Raw genomic sequence first — 14661 nt, forward strand, 5'->3', positions numbered from 1 at the left:
CTAAAAAAAAAAAAACACAAAAAAACCAGTTCTTTCAAGTTTCTGAGGTCCTGGTGTGGAGTGGGAAGGAAGGTCCTGATTTCTTTGCCTTTCTTTCCCAGATTAACATAAAATTCATAGAACCCCAGATTCCCAATTTCCCATTATATAATCTGTTTTGTTCGTCAATCTTCATATCAATTGAGTTCCTACCATGTGTCAGGAAGAGTGGCAAGAGCTGGAGACATAGCCAGAATCAAAATAAACTCCTTTACTGGCTCTTTAGACTGGCATAAAGTATACGGGGACCTCCCCAGAAGGCTAGTGGACTGGGTCTGCTCTCCAATCCGAATGATCCCCAGAAGGCTTCCACATTAGTCTAGAGGTATAAAGGTCAGAACACACAGCAGCCACCTTCAAAGTACTTATCTAGACACTCTGGCCTGAGAGGTAGGCCCTTTCCTTCCAACACTAATTGAAATAACTCAAGTATAATTCCTTCAGGTGAGCACTAAGTGTGGTCTATCTTATCTTTTAATTGAAAGGTCTTTAGTGCCCACTTAGTCATTAGCGGAAAGGTGGCAAGTCTGTATATATCTGAATACCAAACACTGAGAAGCGGCCAGTGACTACAGAAAAGCATTAGTATTAGTATTACAATACTCTCTGGATTGTCCACACAGAATTTGAGTGAATGCAATCAACTTAGGTTGGAAGGAACATCAAATCATTTGCCATTCCTGGGCTAGACTATTGAAATCCTTCTCCAGCTGTTTACATGGATGTAATAGGATTCAGTATTTGCTTTGGGGCCGTGGGAAAGATGATGGCCGTGTACTTCAAAACCCAAAAAGGAAATTCAGATGGATTTTTATTTTAATTTTTTTAGTGAGAAGTGTTCCACAACCATTTTTCCTAGGCTGCTTTTGTTCAGAGCCGTGAGGGGCCAGGATATTGTATCTTAAGAAAAGGATAGCAAGATGACTTAGAGAATGACAGAATTGCCCTCAGTGTATTTTAAGCTTCCATTAGCCATGCCAGTTATGTCACAGTAAGCCCAGAAGGCAGCCTCCCATGTGTAAGGACCAGAGACTAGGACACAGACCGAGGATTAGAAGTGCTGAGCCAGCAGGTCCACCCATAGGAAACCCTATAATGAGCTTCTCTGCAGGGAAGCCACAGTTTCTCCAGTACTTTAGACATATTCCTGAAGAATAATGAGGCATTATTTCCTTGCCAGTCATTGTCCCATTTAATTAACAAAATTTCCCAAAGAGAAAGCCTCTTTCCCTACAACAAAAGCTCTCCTTAATCCCCTCCCTATATCCCCTCTACATATGATTTGAGGCTTTTCTTTGTTACGCGGTTGAAATAATGCATGCCACTTTGATCCTTGGATCCTACATAACAGGGAATTGTTGTGTCTTGCACATCTGTTCCAGCTACTGTGGAAGTCATAGGTCATTACACGATTAAATCAAGGAGCCTGGAACAAGATGTTTTAAGCCATCAGGATCTGGTGGCATTTTCTTATGGACTATTTAGGAGGAGGAAATTATAGCAGTGGGAAGCTCATGATGTCAAGCAGATATCCAAACAGCTCCACCAATGTGGCTTCCTGAGGGCCTCCAGGGAACAGGTTATCTTCTGTGACCCCCATAGGGCTAAACAGAATGTCTCCTCTACCTGCCTGAGAGAAACAGGGCAAACTCAAAGCAGAAGGTTAGGAAATGTGTCTCAGAAACATGTCTCTAGGGCCATGGGAATCACAGGGGAGTAGCTCTCCTATTGCTTTGTCAATCGTAGCTTTCTTGATTTTACAGCTTTTTCCAAGAGATGGCTAATGAGGATTGCTAGTATAAGGGTTTGCCATGGTCTTGAGTCTTGTTCGTCTTCTCCCCAAAGTCCAGCATTTGACGATTTAAAGGGGCCACTGCCATATTTCAGTCACTAAGTTCCCAAAACTCTATGGCAACTAAAGGTACCAACTTCCTTAACATCGTGTTCTTGTCCAAGAAAGAATTCACTGACAATTTAAGCAAAAAGACATTTATTTGGGCAATTAGAATTGTAATTTAGGAGACACAGATTCAGGTAGAAATCTGACTCATGTTCTGAGGAAGACGAAGAGGAGGCAGAGTTGTAAATGCGAAAGGCCGTGAGAGCAGCTCTCTCACTTAGGTCTCCATGCAAAACAGGGATTGAAACTAGGTTAACTGGGATTGGTTGGGTTACTGTGCAATGAGGGATTGAAATTTCTTAAACTTCATTGGCTCCTGTTCAAGGGAAGAATATGGTGAAGAGGAAGTTAAGTCCAGGCTGAGGGCTTGTAGCTGCCAAGAAGTTCTTGGTTCTTCTGATGAGGACTTGGACAAATTCCTCCTTCCTTATGGCCTCCCGACCCCATTTTCAAAGAGACTCTCTTAACTAGGCATGCTTGTTCTGTTTTGAAATCTCCTTTTACAATGTTTACATGATGACTTGGGGTACTATCCACCAAAAAGCTTAGGAATCTCTTCTCCAGGATTTGGGGGCCCTGAGAGACCCAGTGCACTCACTTTCCAATCTCTGCAATTTCATATCCTGCATTAATGGTCCCCTTACCAGCAGACACAGCTGCTGTGATAAGCAGTCTGGGTATCCCTGTTTCTTTAGCCTCAGCTTCAAAAGCCTCTAGAATTTCCAGGGGAGAGAAGAGAAGGGGATTTTGTTGGCTACCTTCATTGTCTATTTTCTATACTAAGTGCCTCTTGGGCTACTTTCCAGTTCATAGCAATTCCACATTTCTGGAAATAGCCCCTAAAATACAGGGATAGGTTCTGGTGAAGTATAACTTGAAACAAAGAGAAACAGACACTAAGATCCTTGAATCTGAGTTACATTTAATGACAATTCTGGAGAGAAGGCCGAGGAACTCCTGGCAGAGGGTCCAAGAACTGTTATGCCTATTGTGACTTCACCCTCCCTTTTAAAGTTCTTGTCTCCCAGTTTTATAGGCCCTGCTAAGCTCTTTTCTGCCTCAAGGTCTTTGCTGATGCTGTTGCTAGTTGCCATTTCCTGAGAAAATTCTTCTTCCTGTCCTTTGCATGCCTGATTCCATTTAATTCTTCACAGCTCAAAGGTAATGTGACTTCCTCTGAGAAGACTCCTCTGATCACCCTATTTCTTCTTTTTTCTTTTTCTTCTTCTCTTTCCTTATGCATGCTGTTAAATAACCACTCCTGAAAAAAAACAAAACAAAAAACAAAAACAGAATCATCAGACAGGCTTCCCAGCTGGGGCTTGCTGCCACCCAGGAGACTTCTAAGGTGTCAAAAGCTCAAGGGCCTTTGGATTTATTGGTGGCCTTTCCCAGGGCTCCATTTTATCATTCCCAAGTCTAGACTTCCAGTTCCTCTGCTCAGAGCCCAGGGCATGGTATGGGGAAGACCCCATGTAGCAGCTTCATGGAAACATATGCCTGCCCTCCACCCCATTTCTAGGGAACTCCCCCTCCCTGCCTGTGGGAAGGAAGAAGGGTGAAAAAACTAGGAGACTCAGAGCCCCAGAGCAGCATCTTCCCCACCATGCCTCCACACCAGCTCCCTTGATCATGGTCAGCTTTCTTGCTCAGCCCTATAGATGAGAAGACCCCTTTATCCCTGTGGGAGCAGCATAGCTACCATCTCAGGACCACAGGTCCCCAAGGCCTTCACGTTCATATCTCCACCCATCCCACATTCATGAGAACAGATACCGACCCCACAGTGGGGAGAGAAAGCCAACAGAACCCCCTCCCCAGCAGGCCTGGCTACTCTGACACAACTGCTTACAACTGGAGGTATTAATTCAGCACTGAGGCCAAGTCCCCTTAGGGATGTGGAAGCCCAAGGAGAGAATGAAGGGCACCATGCTGGGAATCATGGTCCCAAGCCCAGGGCCCAGGGCCAGGAAAGCCCACGAGGGGCTGAGTTGAGATACTGAAGCATTTAATTGAGGAAGGTAATTTTCCTTCTGCAGGACTGGGCCCTACACTCAAGGTCAGTAGCAAAGGTCCTAGAAGGGATCCAGTTCAGGGAAAGGGCACAATTAGCCCTGCTCATCTTCTTTCCTTGTACCCTTTGCTTCTATTGCCACAGCTCTGGAGGGGAAAGACAGGGCAGCCACAGGATGCCGCAGCTGCCAACCTCTTCCCTTATTCCAGCCCAGGGCAAGGATAAGGAGAGGGCAGTTGCTACCAGAGAAACGTGCACCTTGTACCTATGCCCCCTTCTCCTCATTCTGGGAAGGGTAGTGGCAGTGGGGTGTAAGGAACATTGTGACGTACTTTGGGTAGAGCCTGACTCCCTAGGAAAAACAGATCAGGGGAGGGCAAAGTGTGCTGATGGGGAGGATGGTCAGCGCTACCCAGGCATCAGGGCTTGTTTTTCCTCCCTTGATGCAGGTGTCAGGGCTTGTTTTTTCTCACCTTGATGCCCCTGAGGCCATAGATTTGCTACTGCCAGCAGCTGTGCTCCCTTAGACCTGGGACTAAGCCAGGCCAGCAGATAAGAATGGACACAGGTGCAGGGGCCACTGCCAGCTTGGCCTGGAGGCAGATCCTCAGGTTGAGCCAAGAATTTGGCTCCGTGCATCTCACCGCCTTCTCTGGAAGGAGCTGATTCATATGCCCAAAGCAAAATTCATCTTTGGATCCCTAGAACTTGACACAAGCTAGGCACTTGATAAAAGTTGGTTGGTTTAATCCTAAAACTTAGCTATTAAAACTATAAGAAATATATATTATTTCATATAGTTTCTGCAGTTCAGTAGCAGCTTGGCTTAGTCTTTCTGGATTGGATTCTATCGTAAGAACTGCAGGCTGAAGTCAAGATATTGGCTGGAACAGTCGTTGAAGGCTTGACTGAGTCCAGAGGATCCGTTTTGAAGTTGACTCACTTACATGGCTGGCAAGCTGGTGCTGGCTGTTGGCAGGAGGTCTCAGTATCTCTCTGTGGACCTCTCTTTAGGGCTCCTAGAGTGGCAGCTGTTTCTCTCAGGGTAAGTGATCCAAGGAAGAGCACGTTGGAAGTCCCACTCCAACATATCCACAATATTCTAGTAGTTACCCAGGCCAGTCTTACTCAGTGTGGGAGGGAACGGGCAGGCAAGAATCACTGAAAGCCATTTTGGAAGCTGGCATCCACACTGACATGCAGTTTTTGAACACCTACTGTGTGAAGGTATTATGCTAAATACTGGGATTCAAAAACTGAGACACCATCCCTGCCCTCCGGGAATTCAGAGACTAGTGGGGGAGACTGAAATATTGCAGGGTGCCCTGGGAGCACTCAGCAGGGGCAACAGCCAGACCTGGGATGCTCATCAACAGCCTCTCAAGTGTCTGACCCCCCCACACTAGACTTTTTTAGTAGAGTTTTCTTATTTTGTCAACTTATCCAGTACTTTCCACAGACATGTGCCTGGCACATGGAGAGTGCTCAATAAATCCCGAGTTTTATTATTTTCCTTTCTCTGGACCTGATTCCTGCCTCAGATTCATCTTGTTGGTAGAGGTCCTAATGGGTCTCACTTCCTCAGTTTGCTGACCTGGCTCCACCCAGATGCTTTACTATCAGTTGTGCACAGAGTTACAACTCAGGATAGGACTCACCTGCCTATAGTCCTTATCTATAGAGCTGACATCAACAGAATTACTCCCCAAACAATGGACCCATCTGCATCTTTTACATTTAATGGTGTTTACCCCTCATTCATTCTCCTTTGATAAGTAAAGAGATACACTGGCATACAGAAGGGAAGATAACCCAACCCAAGATCCTTCTGGAAGATTAAGAGAGTCTTACCAACTATATAATTATTAATCCTCAGGGTCCCCCCAAATTCTCATACCTTACAACTTGTCTAACAGCTAAGACATGTTTTATTACCTTGAGAGATAACTTTTTTTTTCCCCATTTTAGAGTGTCCTGAAAATTGGCCTGGAAATCTTTCTGATCCCCTGGAGGAGAAACATCAACTTAGCATCCACTTCCTACTTCCATCACTTCCTGAAGACCCCAAAATTCTGACCTGTACAAGTACTGAATCATGAATACCCACTGACATGTGGGAAAAAGAAAAATAGTGCATCATTTAAGGGAAACCATTGGCTTGAAGGAAAAAAACAAATAAATTCCAATAAATACAAAAGTATTTCTGAACTTCCTATTATTTTCCACTAATGAGAAAATCCTTTATATAACATTTTTGATATCTCATGGGACATGTCTTTATTACTTTTCCTTTCTTAAGAAATATTTCCTTGATTACCTTCACTGATGTATTTTTCTTAACAAAACCTATAATCAATTTATCAAATAAACACACATACACTCTTTGGGATTTTAAATTAAAACATTTAGAGATTGATATGTGAAAATTGACAACATTATAATATTGAGCTTTCCCATCTAGGGACATGATTTATTTCTGAGGGATTATGAGAGCCACAAAGAAATTTATATATTTTATTTCCTCCAATCCTCAGGGCCCAGCAGATTACCTGGGATGTACTAGATAGTCAATAAATATTTGCTGATTCTTTATCAGGTTTGAGTGAAATGTGCATAAATTGGGAAGCTTTTCCTATGTTCTAAAATTATTTAATTATTTCTCAAATGTTGATGGGGTGTCTGGCCCTGTTGGTTTTTGGCAAAACTTTTTTTTTAAGTTCAATTAGCCAATATATATTACATCATTTCGTTGTTGATGTAGTGTTCAACGATTCATTAGTTGCATATACCACCCAGTGCTCATCACTGCACGTGCCCTCCTTAATACCCATCACCCGATTACCCCATCCTCCCACTCCCCTCCCTTCTGTAACCCTCAGTTTGTTTCCCAGAGTCCAGAGTCTGTCATGGTTTGTCTCTGATTTCTTCCCATTCAGTTTTCCCTCCCTTTCCTTATGGTCCTCTGTGCTATTCCTTATGTTCCACATACAAATGAAACCATATGATAATTGTCTTTCTCTGCTTGACTCATTTCACTTAGCATAATCCCCTCCAATTCCATCCATGTCGATGCAAATGGCAGGTATTCATCCTTTCTGATGGCTGAGTAATATTCCATTGTATATATGAACCACATCTTCTTCATCCATTCATCTGTTGAAGGACATCTTGGCTCCTTCCACACTTTGGCTATTGTGGACGATGCTTCTGTGAACATTGGGGTGCATATGGCCCTTCTTTTCACTACATCTGTATCTTTGGGGTAAATACTTAGTACTGCAATTGCTGGGTCATAGGGTAGCTCTATTCTTAACATCTTGAGGAAGCTCCATACTGTTTTCCAGAGTGGCTGTACCACCTTGCATTCCCACCAACAGTGTAAGAGGGTTCTCCTTTCTCCACATCCTCACCAACATTTGTTATTTCTTGTCTTTTTAATTTTTGCCATTCTAACTGGTGTAAGGTGGTATCTCATTATGGTTTTGATTTGTAATTCCCTGATAGCTAGTGATGTTGAACATTTTTTCATGTGTCTGTTAGCCACTTGTATGTCTTCTTTGCAGAAGTGTCTGTTCATGTCCTCTGCCCATTTCTTGACTGGATTATTAGTATTTTGGGGAGGGGGTGTTGAGTTTGAGAAGCTCTTTATAGATCTTGGATACCAGCCCTTTATCTGTAATGGCATTTTCAAATATCTTCTCCCATTCCGTGAGTTACCTTAGTTTCGTTGACCGTTTCCTTTGCTGCTCAGAAGCTTTTTATCTTGATGAAGTCCCAAAACTTCATTTTTGCTTTTGTTTCCCTTGCCTGTAGAGACATGTCTTGAAAGAAGTTGCTATGGCCAATGTCAAAGAGGTTACTGCCTATGTTCTCCTCTAGGATTTTTTTTAAAGATTTTATTTATTTATTCGACAGAGATAGAGACAGCCAGCGAGCGAGGGAACACAAGCAGGGGGAGTGGGAGAGGAAGAAGCAGGCTCATAGTGGAGGAGCCTGATGAGGGGCTCGATCCCATAACACCGGGATCACGCCCTGAGCCAAAGGCAGACGCTTAACCGCTGTGCCACCCAGGCGCCCCTCTCCTCTAGGATTTTGATGGATTCCTGTCTCACATTTTAATATCACTTTCAATATCTTCCAAGGTTATTGGGCTACTTAGGTTTTCTACCTCTTATGTCAGTCTGATTAGTTCATATTTTCCTAAAACCTACCTTATCTAAATCTTTTCGTGTATTTGCATAACATTTTTTCAGTGTCTGCTTATGATTTGAATCACCTTTGTATCGATGGTAAGCTGTGGAAAGAAAACAACACATCAGTTCCACATTTAAGTAAAGCTAGAGCGAGTTCTTCACAAGAGTAGTAGAGGAGCAATACCCTGGAAATCAGGAAGTATGGGTGCTGCCCAGCCCTGGATAGAAATGGTGAATCCTTGCAGCTGAGATGATGGGCTTGGAATCAGAGAGCTGTTTGAACACATGCTCTGTCATGTACTAGAGATGTAATCTTGGCCAAGTGGCTTAATCTCTCCAACCTTCAGTTTCATTTATAAAATGCCGATAATGATACCTTTTCTACAAGGTTGTTGTGGAAATTAACTATGTTAACATGTAAAATGTTATGTATTTAGTTATATACAGAAAAAAAAAACCAGAATGCCCAGTAGCTAGTATGATTATTAAGATGTATGGTTAGAGGATCTCTGGATTTAGTGAGAAAATGGGAAGAGTTAATTTTTAAAATTGTTATTGGAGACTCAGAATGAAGATCTTTCATCATGCAAAGACTCTGGAGACTATTTTTCAAGACTGAGTAAATTAATGTGAACTTGTGATGTAGCAGGAGAAACAGGTTTCCAACAATCTCGGAGAAGAAGGCAGTGGAGCTCACTGTACTGGCTCCTTATATGGGGATAAAGTAACTTAAAGAATGTTCACTGCATGTGTCTGTTAGCCATTTGTATGTCTTCATTGGAAAAGTGTCTGTTCATATCTTCTGCCCATTTTTCGATTTAATTATTTGTTTCCCGTGTATTGAGTTTGAGAAGTTCTTTGTAGATCTTGGATACTAATCTTTTATCTGTAGCGTCATTTGCAAATATCTTCTCCCATTCCGTGGGCTAAATCATTAGCCATCAGGGAGATTCAAATCAAAACCACATTGAATTACCACCTTACATCAGTTAGAATGGCAAAAATTGACAAGACAAGAAACAACAAATGTTGGAGAGGGTGTGGAGAAAGGGGATCCCTCTTACACTGTTGGTGGGAATGCAAGTTGGTACAGCCACTTTGGAAAACAGTGTGGAGGTCCCTTAAAAAGTTAAAAATTGAGATACCCTATGACCCAGCAATTACACTACTGGGTATTTACCCCAAAGATACAGATGTAGGAAGAGAAGGGCCATCTGCACCCCAATGTTCATAGCAGCATTGTCCACAATAGCTAAACTGTGGAAGGAGCCGAGATGCCCTTCAACAGATGACTGGATTAAGAAGATGTGGTCCATATATACAATGGAATATTACTCAGGCATCAGAAAGAACGATTACCCAATATTTGCAGCAACATGGACGGGACTAGAGGAGATAATGCTAAGTGGAATAAGTCAAGCAGAGAAAGACAATTATCATATGGTTTCTCTCATCTATGGAACATAAGAAATAGGAAGATCGGTAGGAGAAGAAAGGGAAGAATGAAGGGGGGATAAACAGAAGGGGGAATGAACCATGAGAGACTATGGACTCTGGGAAACAAACTGAGGGCTTTAGAGGGGAGGAGGGTGGGGGATTGGGATAGGCTGGTGATGGGTATGAAGGAGGGCACGTATTGCATGGTACACTGGGTGTTATACGCAAGTAGTGAATCATGGAACATTACATCAAAAACTAGGGATGTACTATATGGTGACTAACATAACATAGTAAAAAATTATTATTAAAATAAATAAATAAATAAATAAAAATTTTTAAAAAGAGCATTCACTGCAGTCTCTCTACATGTACACATTTTTCTTTTGTAAGCTGGTTCTCTAGTGAGAAGTTGGAGAGTGTACAAGAGCCATAGAAAAGCATTTATAAAACAATATTGAGGAAATTAAAGTGTTAGTGACTAGAGCCAATATTAATATGGTTGAGAGTATTCTCTGGAAATGGACAAGATGTGTCCCAGGAAGACCTCTTGCAAAGGTGGAGAACATGATCAATGAGCTTGCAGTCATAAGTGACCAGGAGAAGAGTTCATTGAGAAGTTTTGAAGAAGAGCTGATTCAGCAGAAAATAAAATAAGTTCAGTCTGAGAAATAATGAGTAAAATAAAAAAAATTTTTTTGGTTTGAGTTCACAGTAAATGGGTTGTCAATTTATTTGTTTAAAATATATTTTCTAGTTATGAACACATTCTCTTTTAGAGTACAAGTCTATAAGCAAAAGGGATTGTGTCTGTTTCAATCTCTCCATGGAGTGTCCAACATGAAAATGACTTTCTAAGCAGTAATGATAAAAGAAAGAGAACAATAAGAATGATTAGCAAAGCAACATCATGTTGCGTGTATTTACTGAGTTGAAATAAACTCTAAGAAGGCTTCACCCCCTCCCAGCCCCCTTCTTTTCTTTTTTTAAGTTCTTATTTCTTTAAGTAATTTCTACACCCCACGTGGGGCTCAAACTCACAACCCCAAGATCAAGAGTCACACACTCCTCTGACTGAGCCAGACAGGCACCCCTCAATGCCATTCTTCTGTTCAAGGCCAGTTACTCCATGAGCAGATTTGGTCAAACGCAAGGCCCTCTGAACATCTTCTGGCCACTGTTACCATTAGCACACTCAGAAAACCTGGGTGGATCCCTAAAGTCCCCAACAATCCCATCAGCTTTGCCTTCACAGAATGTGCTGGAAAGTATGGGCTAAAGAGTCTCTGGTGCATCATAGCCTGTGCACAAAACAACAGAACACCATTAGTAGCAGCCCATGAAAAATTTTGAGGACACATCTACACACGTGAGGTTAGAAAAGTCCTTTCTTCTTCATCAGTTCAAACCAGGCCAGATTGGGGGGGAGGCGAACCATATTCACCAATATTAGAACAGAGTTGCAATTACCATGGGATGCTTTTTTCAAAGTGAAGAGAATGCTAGTTTAACTTCTTTCACCAGCTAGACTAGAAAAAAAATATCTAGTCTTATAAATATTTAGTTTTTCATTTCTTTTCAGAGTTAGACAATAGCTATTTCTTGATTAGCAAGGTGAGTTAGTCTCAAGTTCACCACAGCAAGCCAGTAATTTTGTATATAACATATTGTCAGATGGAAAAGTATGTATTTTCTAGAAATCTAGCAAATACATACTTTTCAAGATTTTGTTCACATCTCAAGCTTTCAAATGAGAAATTATTGAATATTAGAAGCCATCAGTTTTTCTCTGCTAAAAGTGAATTAAAATCCTCAGAGCAGATACCATGCCTTGTGCTGCTGCTTCTTTGCTCATCAATGATTCAACAGTATAGTTGCTTGAATTATATATAGTTCAAGGTGTACAAATGTTTCTCCAATTACCTGGTGTCTGCACCCCCAGCAGAAACTTGAGTTTAGAGGTCAGAGGATACGACCCATTACAGCAGAAGTTTCCCAGGAAGTCATCCAAGTCAAGAGCCCAACCTTAGCACCACCAAACCCATTGCCTTTCAGAGACATCACCTGTGGTGTAAGAGTCTAATCTATCAATCTGGCATTAAGTCTTTTAAAACACCATAAAATTATTGGGAACATGATGCAATATAATCAAAAAGTTTCTAAAAAGAAAACACAAAGAAAAACATAATCATACCACCATAAAACAACTCATTTCGGCATGTTAATCCCAGTCTTTGCGCACCTACCATCATTGTTTACAAGGCTACCATCCCAGCGCAAACCCCATCTATATCCTGTTTTTTTTTTTCATTTTCACTTTGAATCAGAAGTAAACATTTCTCATATTATGCTTAATTTTTATACCTACTTTTAATGATTGAAAATATCTTTTTGTATTATAGATTATAATTTAATACACTATTTTCTCATTGTTTTAATATTTGGCAGTTATAAGCAAGACTCTGAGAAACACCTTTCCATATAAATACTTTGATTATATTGTCATTCCAATAAATACCCAGGTATTGGAATTGGAGGCTAAAGAGAATACGTACATATTTATAAAATTTCATTATATACAGCCACATTGTTTTCCAAAAAAGGAAACCAAGCCCACCCTGTATAAGGGGCTCTTAGAATGACAAGTGTTCTTAGAAACTGAGTGTCTGGGTACCTGAGTGGCTCAGTCGGTTAAGTGTCTGCCTTCAGCCCAGGTCATGGTCCTGAGACCCTGGGATTGAGCCCTACATCAGGCTCCCTGCTCAACAGAGAGTCTGCTTCTCCCTCTCTTTCTGCCCTCCTCCCTGCACATTCTCGATCTCTCTCTCATAAATAAATAAAATCTTAAAAAAAAAAAAGAAAGAAAGAAACTGAGTGTCTGTAAAGTATGGTGGAAAGAGCATAAACTTTGGAATTATAGAGATCTATAAGCCAAATCGTGGTACACCACTTAGTAAGTATGTGTTCTCAGAAGGTAAAGTAACCTCTCTTACCATCAATTTCCTCATTAGAAAATGGAAATCGTGATAAGTATCTTATAATAACAGCAATGCCGTTTGTTGAACATATATTCCCCATGCATTCTTCATTTAATTCAGCCTCTAGGCTTGTCGTAAGAATCAAATGGAGTATCTTATATTAAACAGCTAGCAAATTGTAGGTAATCAATAACATGCAGATGCCTCTTTCTTTCTATGTATGAGAAATGAACATTTATCATAGTCCCAAAAGCAAACTCTCCTATGGGGTGCCGGCTACCTCCCATAAGCACGGGGACTTGGCCTGAGGCTGGGATTTCACTGGAAGGTGCACCTACAGGCACCATCGGGTCCCCTTTTGGTCACCAGTGAAGAATTGCTAAGGTGAGTGAGGCTTTGAGTGAGTGAAGTTACCCACTCCTTACACACCTAAGTGAGTGGTGTATTACCACTGACTGTGGTCAGCTCCCCCTTCTCCTCCTTGAAAGTCTATGCCAGCAACATTATTGGCCCTCTATGACCCTCTAATGGCAGAAGGTTGGGATTTCTGTTACCCTGATCAGCAAGCAGTACAAGGAGTAATGTTCTTCTTGGGCAGCTTTAATTTCATCTCCTCCCTTATGAACAAAAGGGGTATAAACACTCAGAACCTCCCTCCTTCTGCCCCAGGCCAGTCTCACCTTTCTTTGTGTTACTTTTGCTTCTCCTTGTCTAAACGTATCAAAGGACAGAGGTGAAAGCCCAGGGCTGAACTTGCAAGAAGAGATAGAAGGGTTGGTCAGGGTTGGTGAAGGAAGAAGACATTTTCCAATTTGATTTTTCTCCCTCACAAGCCCTGGATTTGACTATGAAGAACCAACATTGTGTGATCTTATGTTAAAGGTCTTTTGGGTATCAATGTGTGTGTGTGTGTGTGTGTGTGTGTGTGTGTGTGTGTGTGTGTGTGTGTACATGTCTAAGAAGTTATGAGTCAGTGATTCATCTTCAAGGATTATATACATTTTATATAAATAATGAAGACGAATCACTGACATATGTAAAACAAAGATTTCTGAGCTACCTTTCCCTTTCTCATGTCCTTGTGATTTATATTAACATGGGAAATGTGGCTCAGAATTTAACCATTCTAGTTGCCTTATTATACAAAGTAGGAAACGGTTAAAAAGTGGAGTTCTTGGCTTAAAATTGCACAGCGATTCTGTAACAAATCTCTGCGTGCAACTGCTATCTCCTGGCCTCTCATCCAGGGCTTTACTTAAAAAGTGAAATTTTCAAGGGCAGAGATAATGTGACATAATCTTAAGGTCCATGGGCTGAAACTTACCCTGTGCCCCTAGCTTTCAGTATAGTCAAACCAACACACTCATTTCCTTTGTAGATGAGGGCCTCGAATCTTCAGTCCACGAGGTGGTGGCTTCAGGAAGAACAGGCAGATCTGATCAGAGGGAGCCAAGTTAACAAAATCATGAAGGTGGGCTAAGACTATGGGATGTCAACAGGAGAGGAAAATCATTCTTAAATGCTCACATGCTAACAATCTTATTGTACAAATCATGCTTCTACAACTAGTTTTTTGTGTTTTTACTTCCTCCACTTGGGCTGTGGGCTCCATGAGAGCAGGAATGGTCTTACTTAACTATTCTCCCAGTGCCCAGCACACTGCCTGACACATCTAAGTGCTCATAAATTATTTAGACATAGTTATTAAGTAGCGTGAGTACTACAGGAACTCACAAAAGAGTCACTATTTCCCCCAAAACTTTTTTCATTCTAAACTTTTTCATTCATTCATTCATTTTCATTTCATTTTTTCATTCTAAAAATTAAAAGCAGCAATTAGGAAATTTTGTATTTCAACTCGACATTTGAACTCTTATTCTTAAAAGAAGTTTACCTCTCATGTAAGTAATATTGACGTCAGGTCATACTAGCAAGACCCTGTCTTTTGCCAAGATAATTTCTCTCTTTCTCTCTCTCTCTCTCTCGGGAATGCCTTTCATCTCTATTTAGGGTGTATGGGAGACATAGGTAATTATAGAACAAGAGTTCTTTTACAATTGGAAGGAACCTAGAGGTTGTCTAATCCAACTGGCCAACTGG

This window comes from Ursus americanus, chromosome 12, assembly GCF_024610735.1.
Source record: "Ursus americanus isolate L20-20 chromosome 12, mUrsAme1.1.p, whole genome shotgun sequence".
Lineage (NCBI taxonomy): Eukaryota > Metazoa > Chordata > Mammalia > Carnivora > Ursidae > Ursus > Ursus americanus.